The sequence below is a fragment of the Contarinia nasturtii genome, unplaced genomic scaffold (assembly GCF_009176525.2).
Source record: "Contarinia nasturtii isolate CC-2019 unplaced genomic scaffold, AAFC_CNas_1.1 Cnas_scaffold_129, whole genome shotgun sequence".
Lineage (NCBI taxonomy): Eukaryota > Metazoa > Arthropoda > Insecta > Diptera > Cecidomyiidae > Contarinia > Contarinia nasturtii.
The window spans coordinates 4,671,237-4,690,151 of record NW_022197486.1 but is presented as its reverse complement, the minus strand read 5'-3'; the positions used below and the strand labels follow the sequence as shown (position 1 = coordinate 4,690,151).

Sequence of the window (18,915 nt, the reverse complement as noted above, 5' to 3'; positions counted from 1 at the left end):
GGCTTCGCCCCCCAAAACTGCTGCTGGTTCAAAAGTTTTGCGCGGTCAAAAGTTCGGTGAAAATCCATTCAATTGAATTTTCCCAACTTAAACATTGAATTAATTAGAAATAACTTCGCATCAATTTAATACGAACAACCATCATTTTCAAAATGATGCGCCAACCCTTTTTCGTTGTAAAAGATCTCATAACATTTTATCAGCACTATAAAATGTCATATTATAAAAAATGTATGATGAAAACTTGTTCATCTGTTCATCGGTGGCGATACGTTAAGATGAGATATACAGGTGTATAAGTCGTCGACATTTCACCATTCGAATGATATAAATGGAAAATTGGGTCGAATGTATTGTAATGATAAAATCACGTAGAATCTTCTAGATTCAGATCAAAGTTCATGGAGTCGAGAACTATTTGGCATTGAAACAGTTTCTTGTGATCTTTTTTTTTATTACAGTACGGGACAGTGAAATTTCCAATAACCAATATAATAGAATTAATAAGACAAAGTTCGAGAAATGCGCAATTATCTTGTTGTTTTTTTTTTCTTCTTTCGTCTGCATGTATAAAAATAGATAATAATTTTTTCTCTCTCATCTCCAAAGCATATTAGATTCAAAATAGATTGTGATGTATGCAAAATGTATGGGATGCTGCACAAAGTATAACAGCATAAACAATAATAACAACATTTTTCGAATTTATGCAGACATCGAGACGTAGCAAAAATCCAAAGAACGAACGTATCAACAAACCGAGTTGAAACAATGTGTATCGAGTTCAAGCTTTGGTGAAACGGTTGAAAGTTGAAAGAGAGAGCGAGAGAGAGAGAGAGAAAGAGAAAAATACATTATCATCGGTTGTGTCTATATTTTCAATATATTCGATATGTTTAGATTGGTTTACATTATTGGATGCGTTTACATTCCGTGGGCCATCGTTTTTGGCAAGTCTTGCCGATGAATTCGCCAAAACATTTTTATCATCTCTATTATTTTCTGTGTTGTATTGGTATCTATTTGGTATGATGTGCCATTGGCCTCGGCAAAAGCGGCAAAATTCGGTGTCTCAACTCAATCGTAGACCCTGGAACCCAACATACACACCGACCATAATATATGCGCTGCTAAGCTCTACAGTTAATAGCTATTGTCTATTTTCGAGTTTGAATTGTTGATTATATGTATATATGGTGGGGGCTATGGTTTGGCAAAATGTTGCACATAAACGTATTAACGTTTCCATCGTGTGTACGATGGGGATAAAGAGAACATTGGGATATGTCAATATCAAGGGAAACGGAAAACCCATAAAAGTCGATTCCGATAGAGTCCAGATATAGACAGACAAAATGTGTGTGTGTGTGCTTGTGCGTCACTTTGTGCCAATTGAGACTACTATATAATCATCCAAAGCGAAATGTGTGTGTGCGTGTGCATGTCCCATCGTTGAATATTGCGTGCAACTTTGTGTGCGTGCTTGATTTTATTGCAGCCAAATGTATAGCGAAAGAGACAGAGATCAGGGAGCGAGATAGAGTTGAAGTTTCGAATACAAATCGTTTATTTTCTCTTATGTGATTGTTGTTCGATTCGCTTCGACTGTTCCAATGTGATGTTTCATTTAATTCGCTATCGATGTTTTTTGATCGTATTTTAGAGACACACAGAGAGAGACTTTATTTCTTTCGTTTTTGTTCTCGTTTTTTCACAACGCGAAATCGAATCAGAGCGAATCGAATAGCGCTCGAGCCAATATTATGATATTAGTTATTTTAGTCATGATTTTGTTGCCAAAGATGTTACACATATGAACGAATATCAGGCGAACAAAAGAATTTTCACCAACATTTTTGTTTAGGTGAAAGCCGAATGTGTGCGCAACGAATAAATGACAAAAAGCCATAGTATGTGTTGCTAATTAATAATTCTTTTCATCGATACCAAAATCTCTTCCATCTGAACTGTGCGGCCATGGTTTTTATTTTGCCATCCTTCGTTCGAATCCGTTGAATGTGTATTGGTAATGGCAGTGCTGCTATTAGCAGGATATTGTCTTTCTTACGTCAGTTTCGGATGAGAAATTGTCTAAATAAATGTCGGATTTCATCTCTTGTGGCGCTCATGCGTTCGTAAATGATTTTAATCGATTTCATGTAGTCTTTTACATGACTTATCTCAGCCGACAAGGGTCATTCAGCATTCATCAAAAAAAATGCTATCAATTTCTTGTGTGCATACCGTGATACGTATACCGTACCTGTCTGACGGCAGCGTGTTGTTATTAAATTACTCAATTAGGCTAAATTTGTTATCTACATCCACATCCACATCAATGTCAATTACAAATGTAGTCAGTTAAATGAAAGCCACTATAAAATTCAATATTCCCGTCAAATACACACACATACACACACATACACATACAAAGGTTGCGACTTGAATTCTAAAATTATCCATCGACAGTTTCAAGAATAGTACCGGAATTTTTGAACAAAACATATGGAATGATTGTTGCGATATTGCATATATTTTAGTTAAAAAGTGCTTCAAATGCAAAATCTGGGGAGGTTTGATTAGATTTACGTGTTATTAGAGCATTTTCGTTTGAAATGTGGAGCACGCATACGAAAGAGCATTGAATATATATATATATAGCAGTTTGCATCTGTCCTAAACTACATAATGTGCAAATTAATATTTCATGATTGCGTGTGTGTATGTGGAGGAGAGAGAGAAATAGTGAAGAAACGACTCAAGAGAGGTGGTGGAGGTGGAGTGAGAGGATGATATGAAACTGTGGCGAAACATTGCGTAGCCGAATTTGTATTATCATGAATTTGATGATTTAATTTAAACTTGAAAACTGAACAACGGCGGCATCTGCGGTGGTTGCAAAAGGGATAAAAGCGTAAAATGCATCGGATTCAGTTTTTGAAACACACCCATACTGAATGTATCCAAAACGGCGACAATGTCAAGCGTTATCTCTGCATTGCTTTGCATTTGCCAAAAACGAGCAAGACGAGAGATGTTGAACAAAAAAAAAACTATATATAGACAGAAGAAAAGTCAAAAATTCAACAGCCACATCATTGAAACGGGGTGAAAAGTTTCAAAACTCTAACAACTATAATTTATCTGTGGTGTTGTTTCTACATTTCAATGTGTTTTCGCCAAAAATGTTTCGACAATAACCACAACACACCACTGGCGCTCACAAATAACTTGTTCTTTCTCATATTTCGCATAGAAAGCGATGCACAATGAGGGTACATGTCAAAATTATGCGGCGGCCGTCAGGATGCAACAGCGACAACGCCAAACAAAAACACTAAAATACACACCAAAATGCAAAAAACACCCCGACACACTCACACACACACGAAATAATAACAACAAAAATGATACGATCGAAAAGAGTAAAAGCCAGAGGTTTATGTGCTCATGTTCTAGTCGATCAAACGACATAAAATAACAACATACAATGGGCGATAGTGACTGCATATATTCACATGTGATAATCGTAAACACCGGTAACCACATCAATGTTTTTCCTTTTTGATTGTTTGCATTTTCACAACGCTTTTGATGAACGTACCGAGACCATCGACCCAGTACAGACGACACACCGTACACACACACACGGTAAAATGATAGACATAGAAGAGATATGGTGATTGGTATACAAAATGCCATACAATAGCCGAAATACAACATTTGGTTTTGTTGTTGTAAAAACGCGTATTCAATTTGCCCGTTCAAACCTCAAAAGTACACACAGCACGCCTGCGTTTCACCGTTTATTTCGAAAATGGTCGGCGACGGAAGTGCATTAACGCCAAACTTGAAATTCGAACCAAACAATTAGGCAATCGATGTCCTATCCGTATCTATATTTGACCGTATTCGAAAAAAAAAACACATTTTCAGTTGAATTAAATTCCTTGTATTTCAGAAAGCAACGCCGTTTTATTTGGTTTGTTTATTAACCAGTCAATTTACAAAACAGCCAGAGCTCAGATTCTCAAGAATGCAATTTGACTAAAAATTGATTCGGTTGCGAATGTGCGTGCATGTGAGTGTATGCCAAAAAATACCCATTTTCGATGGATTTCGTTCACAATTTTGTGCCGGTTTACCAAATGAAATGTGCGTTTCACGTAGATTGTGCGCTTCAATTTATTGACTATATTTTTCAATACACGATGCAGACAAATAAGGTAAATCATCTCACTTCTGACGGTGAATTAAAAAAAACACACACACAGCAAAGCTGAAAATAAATTGAAATTCGCGAAAAATTGTCTCCGAGCCTGATTAACGCAGAAGAAAATTTAATAACGAATAGAAATCGGATGACCAACTTTTTTTTAGCAAATTTGCAAATTTTACTATTCTTTTACGTTTTATACTTTTTTGGAATATGCTACTTTTTTGCCGTTGTTTGTAAATTGTATGCTCATTTTTGTAAGTTTTATGACGAGTTTCTTATTAATATTAAGAAAATTTTTGTGGGTTCTTCGAACAGTTTTTCGGAGTTTTTATGGCTTTTTTAATAAAATTTTAAAACGATTTTTGTAAAAATTATTATTTTTACACTTTTTTATTTACCGTGGAATTATTTTTAGATGTATTCACATTTAATTTTATGAAATCGAAGGTTTTTGTTCTTATATTTTGAATTTTGATAGCCCATTCCATATTTGAATGGCATAGAATCGACTCAACGGCGTCTTTCGGATCATCAGTCTGTAATAACAATTGTCTAATTGTAGTTTGATTTGTAGTGTGGACTTTTGTCTTCTTATCTTCCATTCATTTAAACTTTGACCGCTTACAGTCTTGGGGGTAGAATTGTAAATAATTTTTTTTGATCGAATACAATTTCAAGTAGGTATACTATCAAAAACAAGTATGTTGAGTTAAAAATATTGTATTTAAGACCCTCTAACATTGCTCATTTTAGCTTAGTTTCATTTTGTATTTCGGAATGTCATAGTGCTGTCTACAAACGTCAAATAGTCTTATGATTTGAAAATTGAACAAAAGTATTAAAATTTATTGAAGATACATTTCGGTTTGAGAGTGAATTGAAGTGCTGAGTCGCCATTAATTCAAATTAATTTCCAATATAATTAATTAACTCAATAATTTAGAAGAATAAAAATGGCGAAATATTTGATTTTTGTTTTGGCAATCATCTCCATTTGGATGGTGACTGTTATATATGGTGGTCCCACGTGTAAGCCATTCCTATTTAAGGTAAATGTTCAATCTTTGAATGTATTGTTTTGTTTAATTTTATTTTTATTCATTCAACAATATTTTGAATTTTATTTTTGTTATTTTCAGTGTTTTGAACATAGTGAGTGCTGTTCACAGTTTTGTCAGATTAGTAATTACAGATCAGTTTGCGACAACCCTATTAATCCATATTGTTTTCAGTGTTTTGAGAGTGATGAATGCAGGTTACGTTGTGGTAGTGAAGGCGAATGCGAATGATAACTGCCAGAATAAATTTAGCGTCCCAGATATGATATGAGCCAATAATTGACGGTCATGTAGGGCTTATTATTCCTTTTTAATAACATCAGCATCATTTTCTAATTTGTAGCTTTTTTACAAAATTTCAAAGTATACATTCATTTGTATTTTCAATGTTTTTGGTAAATAAAACAGTTCACTTTGTACTATCCTTCTAAAGTAGTTGTCGTGTAGTTTTTTTTACCAAAGAAACCTTGTGTTTGAGCACGAAAACAAAGCCGCTTTTATTCATTTATAGAATTTTGCTTAAAGCGTTTGTTGGACTAAAAATATATACCTGGATTTGAATTATCTTAATAAGTGCATACAAATTATTGATTGGAAATTTCAATGCGATATATCAATCCAATTGAATTATCCATTTCACACAATTAATTGTGCTTTTTTATCATTCCATATTTGAATGGTTAGTTTTAGCTAGACTCGTTTCAAGTTCGGTCGGTCTTTTTTCATTTCTTTCAATTAGTTAGAGCTAAAAGAAAACGGTTTGCCAAAGTGATTTTTTGGTCAACATTATTACTGCACATTTTGCCTGGCATTTTAGTGATTCCAGTGAAACAGATTGTTTAACATAAATCAAGTTGGCATCATTTAAATTACTTATAATTGCGTGCGCGTTATATAGAATTGTTATTGTCTGTGCAACTTGTGTATGGTCGTCGTTGTGGTTCGGTTGTCTTGTCTTGTTTTTTTTTTTGTGTGGTATGATGCACGCATTAAATGTAGAATAGTGAATGAGCTTGGTTGGGCTAGAAAGCCAACATTTCAATAAAATAAAATAAAAATGATCGCGAATTACCATACATGGAACTTATTAATGTTTTACTTTGCTTCAAGTGATATACACAAGCGACTACTGTTGTTCACAATTTTCTGTATATCTTTATGCAATTGTATGATGTGTGTTTTTTCCAGTGTTTGTATGTTTGGCTCTTGATTTTGTGCTTGTGCAATCCAAATTTGGTTTTTAATTATTTTTCAGCTGCTATTTGTGCGCGCATTTTCTCTCTTTCTATCGTTCTCTCTCTGTCCCCTTGTTCGGCTCCCAATTTCATTCTCATGGGAGTATCTAGAAGTGCTCGGCGAGCTAGTTTTGTCGAAAGATGGCAACAATGATGACCTTCCGCATAGAAAAGAGCATAAAACATCTTTTTTTTTCAAAAAAGCCCCTCGTTGTGTGCGCCTGCTTTTTGTTATTCTCTCTTTCGTTCGCATTCACGTGTATCACGCGGCCTTGTTGTGAAATGTGAATTCGAATTGTAAATGTAAATGGCCATGAATATTATTCCGCGCAAATGATGCAAAGAGGCATGCATATGTGATGCACATATTTGGCTAAAGAGTCGAGCCCGACTGCCATCTAAAAACGGCAACAGCACCGCACCCGGTTCACGTCGTTTGCACAGCGAAAATGTAGTGGCGGAACAACAACAAAAAAATGGGTACATGAACAAATGTTTGATAATTTCCGTATATAATCATAACCACAAGAGTAAAAAAAGAAGAGAATTTTCATTTTGTATTTACCGAGTAGAAATATTGTTGTTAGTTTTACAACAGGCCGTCGCGCACGCCAGCCCTCGTGATCATCGTGTGTGCATCTGTGCAAAAACTTCCAAGTTTGGTATCTCAACAGATATAAATATTTGCATGAAGTTGACATACGTAGAAGTGCAATTGAAAACTAAAATGAACCACACGCATGCACCGAGCACACACACACACAACATACTTAACAGCAACGCACCAGAAAATAAAGTGATACAAAATGTGATTGCGGAAGAAAAAAACGAAAGAAAAACCAACAACAAACAAAATTCGTAAGTGCATTGCACAAAAGTTTATGAAGCAGGCGAGTGAATTTCTGCACCGAAGAAGTAAACAAGAACACCAAAAAAACGCTCACGCATTTCGTGAAAATTTCCATTTCGCTCGATTCAACCGTAAAATTCTATTTAAATGTGTAATAGCATGGCCGTAGTGTATTCTGCACTTTATAGGTTCATTTCAATTTTGACTTTTGTGCCAGCGTAGATGCTTTTGGATTTGCGTCGTTGCCGTCTCATCCGCAACGATTCGCACTTACAGTCACCTTTTCACGGTGCACAATGTACACACAACCGCACAAAAATAATAGCATTATAATAATGAGTAAACGAATGAACGAACGAACAAAAAAAAAAAACAGAGTTGGCGAGAATGGAAAATTTAAACCAATTTCAATCAAGCAAGAATAATAATAACGTGTTCTGCGAGTGCCCAAAATAAGGCGAGGTACATGTTCGCTCAAATAGGCATGCAGCTTTCGATGCACACAATTCTTTACTCTTTCCCTCTCTTTTTTTTGCTCTTTCTTCGATTTATCCATTTCGAAGAACCAATTCGCCGGCAACATTAACATTCGTTTTGTATAGCGAATGCATTCTGTCATCTTTTACGTCGTTTAATTTTATTCTTCGTTTGTTGTTCTTATTTGTATGCATTTCGTTTCGTTTCGCATTTTCTATGCTGCATTTTATTGTGCAAATAAGTTATAAACTCATCTGTGGCATACATACACACACAAGCGGGCGCGTGGTGTTCTTCCTTTTTTCACATTGTGCGCACATGAAGCCCATCATGAGCCGTTCCTTCTTCGAATGTAACACGGTAAATAAAATGTGCAATTGCAAGAAATAACAAGCAAAAGTATTCATTTAAATTGTGGGCGTTTAAATACAATCACCGCGATTTCTTCTCTTACATATTGTTTATACGCTGGTTTATTTTTTACAATCCTCTTCAATGCGAACGAAATATTGCATCATTTACCATTCTGGGTAATAAAATTTCAATTATATATACGAATTGTCCTACGTTTATGAATAAATAAACGTGTTGAATACGATTTATTCACGACTCTTCTTTTATAATACTTATTATTCGTTTGCTTCATCGTCTTTTTCATTTGTGCCATTTAATCAAAGTGAAATCACGAAATCAACTCACACAAAATTTACTCGAAAAACAACAAAAATAATAAATTGGGTGTTATTCAAAAACAACGAAAATATGACTCTGTCAACAGATTAAATTGATACATAAAATCAGTTAACAGCCTACCGAATGGAAAATCATTTTTACCGACACACACACACACATGTATCGCGCAACGCCGCAGTGAAATCTGTTTAGCGACGAAATGCACAAGTAATAACTTAATTCTTTTAGGTCGCCAGCACTCAGAGTGGTGCGGCTGACTGGTTAGCGCGCACGCACTCAAAGCAGTTACACAAAGCAGTCGGGCTCGTAAATTGCTTTCAATAAAACAAAGAGCACATAAAAATGCATATGGAGCATATGACGTGCTCAAAATGTCATAATAACTAATATGCAATAAAACCAACAGCAGCAACGCCAGGACACAAATCAATTTTGAAAAACAGAAACAGCGAGAGAGACAGAGCGAGGGAGATAAAAACAATAACACCGATATACATACGCACATATATCGAGGCGATGAGTTTATTATTTGCATCATTTGTATGATGTTTTTATGCTGTTTTCCATATATTTTAAACAGCTAAATGCCGAACATAAAATGTCTGTATTGAAAGCAATCAAACACTGATTGCAAAATGAGCGTATAAATTTGGTAAATCGTTTTACTTTAACCCGTTCGAAAAATAACGAGAAAAAAAGAAGTAAAATTCCCAAAAAAAGACGAGAAAAATCGAAACCGTATTGTGCACAAGTAGTTTTCCAAATAAAAATGAACGAATTTCGACTAGTTCAACAAACGTAAATGCATGACATTCAGTGCATCATTGCATTCTATCATAAATAGATCATTAAATTACTGCAAATACAGCAGAAAATTTTCATTTCGATAATTTTTTAGAAAAAATAATACACAAAGTGGATTTGTTTGTGTATGTCTTCGATGCTTCTCAATATCACAACTGATGGACTGAGAATAGAAGTGGGAATAAGTGGTACCTCTGTAACTTCATGAATCATGATAAAAGTTAGATGATCCGAAACTTTGCGAAGACACTTCTTAAAAATCTTCCATCAGCAGAGCTGGTATGAGCACCGCGAAGGTGCAAGATCTGTTCTTGTAAGTGCTTGATCTTTCTTGTAATTCAGGCTATTCGACTATTACTGAGTGCCGGACAGGGGTGCCAAAAACGGCTCTATTCATCAGAAGGTTACAAAAATCCTGAATTCTTCGGTGCGATATCACCAAATCCCATTTTTATTCTCAACCAATAAATGCATTTGTTTTACATCTATTTCATGTGCACTCGTACTCGATTTGTGTGTTTTTTTTGGAGCGGTACAAGTGTAGGGCCGAAGAAAACAACAACAATAAAAGAGATACGACGTAGCAGTAATGAAAGTTTAAATGAAAAACGTCAAAAAATGCAAGCTTAAATCAAAGGTATATCATCTGATTTAATGTGAATTGGTGAGTGCTCATCTGTTCAATGACATACAAATAACGAAAGCTTGATAAGCCGTTTGCATGCAATGGCAATTCGAAACATCAAATGGATTAACAGAAACTCCCATTTCGATTTGAAGAACACGGAGCAAAAGAAAAAAAAACAGTAATACAAAATTCAATAGTGCTCACTCACCAAAGCTCACGACAACGACTAACCCATGCTATTATCTACGAACGAACGCTTTGAGGTTTTGGCCCCGATCTGAAGTGCCGTTTTTTTTCTGCTGACCAAACAGTAATAATGGAAAAGAAAAAAAAAACACACACATTTTGTAGAGTTTTCAATTTTCAATTTTTGCTGCATCCGCTGTCAGCAAACTCTTTCATTTAGCATTTGCAAAATTGCATTCCCTCCTATTTTCGCTGTCTGTTGTACATGCATTCGGTGTTCTTTCGTCGTTGCGCTTGCAATAGAAGCTGTTGAGGCAGCCAATCGCACTGCAGAAAAGTAATAATGATTCGTTCATGATAAGTACGATCAAGAGACGCATTTTAAATAATAATTTCGCATTTTGCAGCGCCGTAAATTCCATATTTATTCGTTTCGTGCGCGCAAATTATGATAGCAAAAAAACACACAAACACCATTGCCATACTATGCGTTAGCACACAAACACACCCATCGATATATATATTGTATATGAGCGTCTATACGCCAGCAATGAACAGATTGAGTGTGCTCTACCGTTTTCTACCGATTACCGCTATCAATATCACACCGAATGAAATATTGATCACGATGCACATAGCAATTTTTGGAGTTACGATTATTGTTGTTGTCGTTGTCGTCGACATCTATCTCGCAGAAATTCAATCGTGTACCGCATTTATAAATCTTTCTTTTCAATCAAACCAATATTGGAGCACACCGATGATTTGAACGATGTGTGTGTGTGTGTGTTCGATGAGCGCGCCAGTATCGTTCAACGTAATATCGATGTTGATTTAATATTTTTGAAGCACTGACTTCGTTTGCACACAAATACATAAACCGCACCACCGTCACTCTTTCGACCTCGTCGCATTTCGATTTTTCGGTCATAACAATTCTATTTGTCTGCCGATTTACCTGAACGGAAGAGAGAGCGAGAGGGAGAGAGAGAAAGAGAGGTAGAAAAAGAGAAGGAAGCAAAAAGTGCCAGCAATGTTTCGCATTAAATTGAATTCATTGAATTTTATGCGTTCGCCAGTTTTAATGTTTGATTCACCAGGAGTATAATAAAAGCCACTTCTTCGTATTACCAAACGTAAACAATGAAAATTTTGATTATTAAGCGTATACCAAAGGTATCATGCATACAGAAAGTGCTTTGTAAATGGATTTCATTTTTCTCTTTCTCTCCTGCTGCCCAATGTCTCATTACATTCGTACCCAACACTCACGACCTCCCCCGGTCCACATTCGATTTTGATCAAATTATTCAATTTTTCATGCTCTCAAAAGTATGGAAAATTGTTGATCCGCATTCAATTGGCAAATGGTAAAATGGTAATATAAATGCGCTTGCTACGCTCATCGTCATTCCATGCATTTATATGCATAAGTGGGTTATAATACGCAATTTATTAAGTTTTGCGATGGCTTACAGATACACGAAAAAAAATGAGAGAGAGAGAGAGTTTTCATTGCCTCGATTGGGTCAATAACAATACATTTTCTCCATCCAGTATTTTTTTTTATTGTTCAATTGGCCTGGACTATTAAGCGAATTCCATCAATAATTCAACAGCTTTTGAAGTAAATTGTGAAATTAAAACCGCTTCAATGATCGACAACAATAACAACAACATCAGCAACAAAAGTTCACCCGCAACAAGCATAAAATGCATCGTTTGTTTCGCTTCAACGTATTTGCAATTATAAATAATGTAGCTTCCTGTGAAGTCTCATTATTATTGGTGAACAACGAAAAAAAGGAATAATACTAATTAGGACACACCATTCGGCGAACAAATAAACAAAAAAAAAATCGTATACAACCCTTCTTGGAAGCAGGAGTCAATTTTTTGTTGTTGTTATTCGCAAATTGGTTTTACATAATGAGGTTTGCATACTTTCAGGTCACCAATTACACTTTTGTATACTTTATCAAAGAGAAATGTACACTATTTTTAATATTTATTACAGATTCTTTTAATATTCGCATTTCTCTTGTAATAAATGAAAAAAAAAACCGGAAACAAAATTACAATTACAAATGCACACAAAAGGGTGTCAGTGTTTTAACATTCATTGAAATAAGCATTATTCGGGCGTTTGATTCAATTGAAAAAAAAAAAAAAAATATGGTGCAAAAAAGAGCATTACACATTTTTCATATTAAAAAAAAAAACATTTTCTTGGTGAACGATTGAAATAATAAATGCATATTCAAATATTGAACATAATGAATAAAATGTGATGGATTTTCACGCGGTATTTGAAACAAATGGCCGATTCCATTCTGAATCAATATAATTATATTATTCGGTGTTATTATTTTTTTGTTGTGTGTTTCAACCATGGTGCACCCGTTATGTTGTGCTCTCTTCATTATTCTTATTCCGTTCAGTCGGACGATGCCAATGATGATAATGATAAAAATTTTAATTGATCAATTGGTTACGATTATTATTATTATTACTATTTGATATGATGATGATTATTGTTTTAATCATTATTTGCGGAAGAGAAAGCGAAAGCGCGAATGAGAGAGAAAGAGAGAAATACATCACGTATTGCTCATCAGCCATATTACAATTTTGTCTTTTGTGGTTTTAATTCGTGGAATTCACATTTATCAATTGATGAAAATTAATTCAATTATGAATCATTAGTTCGTGGTAAATATACATATCGAGTCAGAAAAACTTTCTGTACTCTGTATGCGTATTTTAAGTTTCGAGTGAAACTAAATATCGGGCCAATGGCAAAATTATTTATGTATTAATGCACGATGTTCTGCAGTCTTAGTAAACAAAAGATAATTTTCGAAATGAAGTGCGTTCGATAGTGTGCAGTAACATGACGAAGAACTAGCATCAACGACAAAGAGGGCGAAAGAAACACGGCGTGCTTGAATTATTTGGAATGACTTGAAATAGTTTTGGGTTCATTGATGACTAAGCACGAAAATCCGGTGATTAAATTATTCAAAATCGATAGTTTCGAGGTAGACGAGAGAGCGAGCGATGTAGTTTTGTGAAATGAATTGTTCCATTTGGGCAAGCAATTGCCATTTTGCTATTCATTTTAATGACATCCTGTTTAAAGGCCAATAACACCGACAAATAAATAATAAACTGAATTAATTCATCTTGGACGAAAAGTTTTTGGTGCGAGATGCGGTGATAGCAATGCATCGTATGCCCAACGACATTCACATTATTCCCAACTTTCAGCAAACACACAATGATACAGCAGCAGTTGCAGCAACGATGGCAGTAGCGCTGCATTGTTTGCAAACTTAATTGAAAATAACAGAAAGGCAAAAAGGGTATAAAAAAAACAACAACGAAATATAAAAGAAACAAATACACACACACACACACCAAACTTCATTCTCTGGCACAGAATTTATGGTGCTGAAAAACCGGAAAGCCGTCCGAGCATCGCAATGAAACCGAAAAAAGCGCACACACGACAGAAAGAGAGATCGAAAGAGATAGAGATATAGAGGAATGCAGAGCGTCAGATGCATAATTTACAAAGCAATTGCAATTTCACAATTTACACATGTGAAAAATGAACAAATAAGTTGCATTCGCTTAATTTGAAATTATTAGACGACGAAGAATAAAGAAAGAAAACCGTATACGAATATAGCGATTAGAGGGAATTGGGTAAAAATGCAAATCGCACCGAATGGGGAAGGAAGAGAGTGAGAGAGAAAGTAAATGTTCGAATACTGCATTCTATAATAACCGGAATCAATTCATTAAGACACAAATTGAATAGAGTCAACAATGTCAATGCAATGATCATTATGGAGAGAAAGTATCTAACGGTGTCTATTCATTTCGGTTCGTTCATTTATCCGTTGTACAATGTAGTTATTCTTTATTTTCCATTTTAGAATCATAACAACGTTCATTCGATAAGATGTGCAAACACTGGCTTTTTTTTTACTTTTTTCTCTCTCGTTCTCTGTCTCGGTTTTGCATTCAGATCGTTTTGCTAAATGAAATGACATACGTAAACAACGAATCGGTTGTGAAAAACTTTTCCAAACATCGAATAATGAATAAAAGTTTTGTGTGTACTTTTGAAACCTCTTTAATCAAATAATTGTATCTGCAAAATGCATTTTGTTTGCGTCAATTCAACTTTAGAATCTAAGTCTTCCACTTAAGAGATGCATTGGGTCGCCATTTTCACGGAATGAACAGTTAAACTACAAGTGTGCTATTCAATGCTCGATGTTTAGTGTTCGGGCCCCGGGTTTACCTATAGCATAAACAAATCTGAGCGAGAAAAAAAATCGAAATGGTCGCTGTTGTGTTTTGGTGCGTAGCATATGACCCATGAACGCGTTGAACAAAAACTGTGTGTGTGCAAAATGGCAGAAATTGGTTTTTGTTGTGTAAGTGAGGGTTTTCACTTTGTTTCTTCCGCGTTTTTTTTCACTCACTAGAACTTTACATTGGTTCGTTCATTCATTTCACAATTACAGCATGATTTCTTTGGGTCTGGAATGTTCCTTTGTCGAAACAACAGTGGCATTCGCAAGCAACGGATTTCAAAGTGTGTGTGTGTGTGTGTCTGTGTGTGTGTGTGTATTCACAGTTGTATTTTTCCAACATTTGTTGGAGGCACTTCTTTTTCCTGCTGGATTTTGTTGCTTTTACCATCCGCCGCATCTTCTTCAATTCTGGCCAATGCAATTTACATTTTCATCCAAGCACGATTCATGTAAGCGGACAGAAACAATTCTTTTTTTCGTTGTTGTCATTGCTCACTCACCACTTTTTTTGTTCGCCTGCTCTTCTATAGTTAGCATACACGAAAAATGGAGCACATGCTACTGTTTGTACTGTATTGTATTGTATTGTGTGCTCAACATAGAAAATGCATTTTTCCCATTATGATGCTACTTCCATCTGTTGATGTGAATTGTGACCGAATGGTATCATTTCAGTTGCTTCAGTGACTAAGTATCAGGCATGAATAAAAAAAAGCAGCAGCAGCAAGAACAATACTCAAGTCATACACGCATTCGATGTTTTATTAACAGTGAGTGGCTCAAAACAGCCGCGTCGCGCGATAAAATGGAATCATGTTCCAGAAAGAATTTCGCGAAACGTGAAAATCGCACTTTGCATACAAAACTTTTGTTCGGCGCACACAAGAAAGGCAAACGAAATAAAATAGAAAATATGTGACAAATCTCTTATTAAATGCGCACATCGCCGGTTATTTCCATTTTGAATTTCATCATGCGAAATAGATACGGAAATTAGCATCGCGCTTCAATCGATTTTTTCTCTCTCGAGGACTTGTCTTTTTCTTCATGCAAAATTGAAACCAGCTCATAGTGTTAGATTTAATATATTAGATTGAAGGGGAAAATTTAAAAAAAAAGAAGAACGAAAACTTATTGCATAATGAATGTATGGGTGTCTGTGCAAATCTTTTGAACGACCCCATTTGTCAACTATATATGCTGATTCTACTTAATTTTCCGTTTTTTATAATTTTCTTTTCTTCGTTGTTCGCGTTGAATTTGTAACGTTCAACACGCGTTTTGTTTTGCTTGGTTTTATGTCCTCGGCGCCGTCTTCATCATTGTTGCTTTCGCGTTTGCTTCGTATCATTATGCTGTCGTTGATTGTTTTTGGTGAATTTTTTACATGTTGCTGTTTCACATTTTGCAGTCTCAAAATGGTGTAACAACAACAACCAATGACAACAACAGCTACTTTAACTATCATTTTCATAACGTTGCATCGCACTTTATTATTGCCATCGTTTCAAACGAACTTCGGTTGTGTTATATAGTGCGCGCAAGCTCTCCCCTATCAAATGTGCTGATGAAATTTTTAAAGGTAGCACAGCTAACTGAATCACTAAATGAATGAATGACGACAACGGCGACGACAACATTACGTACTGACAACGAACAAAAGCTACATATCCGAAGCAGAGAGAAAAAAAAAAAAACACACACACACAATAACGACACGAAAAACCGTTTGCGCGCAGAGAAAACACAAAAATATGGATTCAGCATCCACTCGAGAACGATAAAATGAGCAAGTGAAAGCGTTGCAAATGCAAATTAGATTATTTACATTTTATTTTTCAGTTAAAATTTAGATTAAAGTTGTAGCAAAAATTATATGCATCAGAATCTAGAACACACGGGGCAGGTAAACAATTCATCCAGTGTCATGATGTCTTTGTCTTTGTCACTAGGTACCAAACAATCATGCTCTCAACAAATGGAAATGGACACAAATGCTTGGTATATTCAATTTTTATATTATGACACGATAACTTTATCATGCTCTATAATTTTGCTTGTTTTTAATTTTGTGCATATCTAAATACTGCCCCCTCCCCATTCATTTTTTGCTCTACTGTCGATCGACCCATGAGATCAACGAGTCAACTTTGCCTGGTAAGTTTTTCGTAACAATTTTTTTTTTCGATTTTTGGTACAATACATGTGCACTGTGTGGCACATAAATCAAATGCTCACTATTTCGTCGTTTACTTGAATCTCTTGTAATATATTTTAAGAATTCTGAAATCGATTCACAGTCTTGAATTCTTCATTCGATAAAAATATATATACCAAGATCGGAATGTCTATACGAGAAAAGCGCATTTTTATCTCAAGATAACAAATTGAAATTGTTGGTGTAGTGTAGCGGCAGTTCTCTGTATAGCACTGTTTTTCGTGTTGAATAAAGACACAGATGAAAAAAGATCCTACATAGAGAGAGAGTTGGAGTAAAGAGATTTTATTCCAAAGATTTTCTGTTTATCATAATTAGCCAAGCGGCCAATCCTCTGGGGATGAACCTTCGTCGCTGAAACATTCATAAAAATCTATAGCCGAACGCGTGAGCGGGCTACGCTTTTCTCTCTTTAACTTCAACTTTCTTTCTCAATCTTTCTCTCCCTAAGTGTCTATCTTTCTTTTTCACTCGTTCGTTCTCTCCTCCGTTTTCTTTTAAAAACGCAGCGAATGGCAGTAATAACGGCCATTTTCCATCGATATCATACGTAATAGTTAGTAAAACGAAGCAGTTAGTGCACACGTTAAAATAAATGGCATCAGCTAACATCTCTTAATGCCCGTGTGTATAACTGGGTATTCTTGTTGGTTGTATGTTTGCCGTTGGTATCCAAGTCATTGGGTGAAGAAGAAAAAAATAATAATAACAAGCAGAAATGTACAATCGACTCATAATTTATATATATGAATGAAATGGAGCCAGTGATATTATTGTGGGGCTCCGATCAACACATCGTTCAAGCTTGAACAGATTGTATCATCGACTATATAATATTGAGTCAGTCACAGAGAATTTTCACTCAATAATGCACAATATTCACATTAATTGTGTATGTACTAGAAAGGAAGTGCGCCCGCCCAACAAGAGCGAGACAGACAAAAGTGAGGAGAGCAAAACAACAACAGCGAGAAAAAAAAATCGTAACGTCAGCCAACAGTTTTCACTGTAAGTGTTTTTCATGTTGTTTAGCCATTGTTTGCTGTTGCTGTTACTATTCTTCCCGATGCTGACGTTAATGTGTTTATACCATTGAACTTCGACGCAATGTAAACTTCATCATCGACAATGCGTTTGTTTACACGAATAAATTTTAATATTGCTTTCAATTCCCTTGCTTCGTTTGCTGTTGTTTACCGTTTTAGTTTTTTTTTCTCTCGTTCTATTCAGTCGCAGCCAATGTGAATGTGTGTGTGTGTGAGAGAGTGTATATATGCAATTTATTTGCTTGTTATTTTATTCCTTATTTTTCATTTTACTTATTGTCACGAAAGTGGAAAATGTGCTCTTTCTCTCCCTCAATTATCAAGTGCTATCAAGATGTGAAAAACAAAGGATATGAAGGATATGTAAGTCAGTAGGGTAAAAATATGCCAAAGCGACTTATATGATTTTGTTTTTCTTATTCCCATCGTCGTTTCGTTTGCACTTGAGTTCAATCATCTACTTGAATTGCAAAGACATGAACTACTTTATACTCTGTGTAGCAAAGCACCATTCTATATACGAAATTGACAATAGTCTTTTGCGCGAGGCACACGGATTGTGTGTTGTTGTTTTTTGCCACTGTTGTTTGTTTTATTCAATGCCTTTGAACATTTTTGTTGTATGTTACATTTAATAGACCCATCATCATCAGCTGCTCGACATTCGACAACGTTCGCTTCTCTCTCTCTCTCTCTCTCTCTCTCTCTCTCTCTTTATGTGTGAACCGTTGTTTAAACTATTCGATTTTCGTTGTGAGTCCAACGAATTTCGGGTTGAAAAGAGTGTTTGCGAATGGATTTTAATACAAAATATGCAAATATTATTGCGCGATCGGGTCCATTGTTTATGCAGTTTGGGTTTTTTGTGGGGTTGGTTTGTGTTTTCTTGAGATCAAACTTCGAAACCATGGTAAATGCAAAAATTATTACGCGATTATATTTCTCTCTCTCTCTCTCTCTCGCTAAAATTTTCATTTCAGCCCGTTGTGTATACAAATGTAAAACAATGGCATGTCTACATGGCGTGCGTATTAGGCAAATACAATTTTCGGAATATTTTAATATACATATTGTGGATGGCAAAAAAAAGACCGAATGAAGATTGTTGTTAGGTTGGCCAAATTATTTGCGAATGGATAAAATATACGCTTGGCACAATCAAAATTGTTC

General features: G+C 35.4%; 1 protein-coding gene and 1 long non-coding RNA gene across 5 annotated transcripts in view; one reads left to right on the top strand and one right to left on the bottom strand.

Moving 5' to 3' along the window:
• LOC116349264 (teneurin-m) overlaps positions 1 to 18,915 on the bottom strand; it is a 623,527-nt gene that overhangs the window by 183,657 nt on the left and 420,955 nt on the right. The gene's annotated exons all lie outside the window — the stretch shown is intronic.
• On the top strand, positions 5,118 to 5,551 carry LOC116349399. Its single transcript, XR_004201909.1, has 3 exons — positions 5,118 to 5,268; positions 5,359 to 5,371; positions 5,452 to 5,551. It is a non-coding gene; the product is annotated as an uncharacterized LOC116349399 (long non-coding RNA).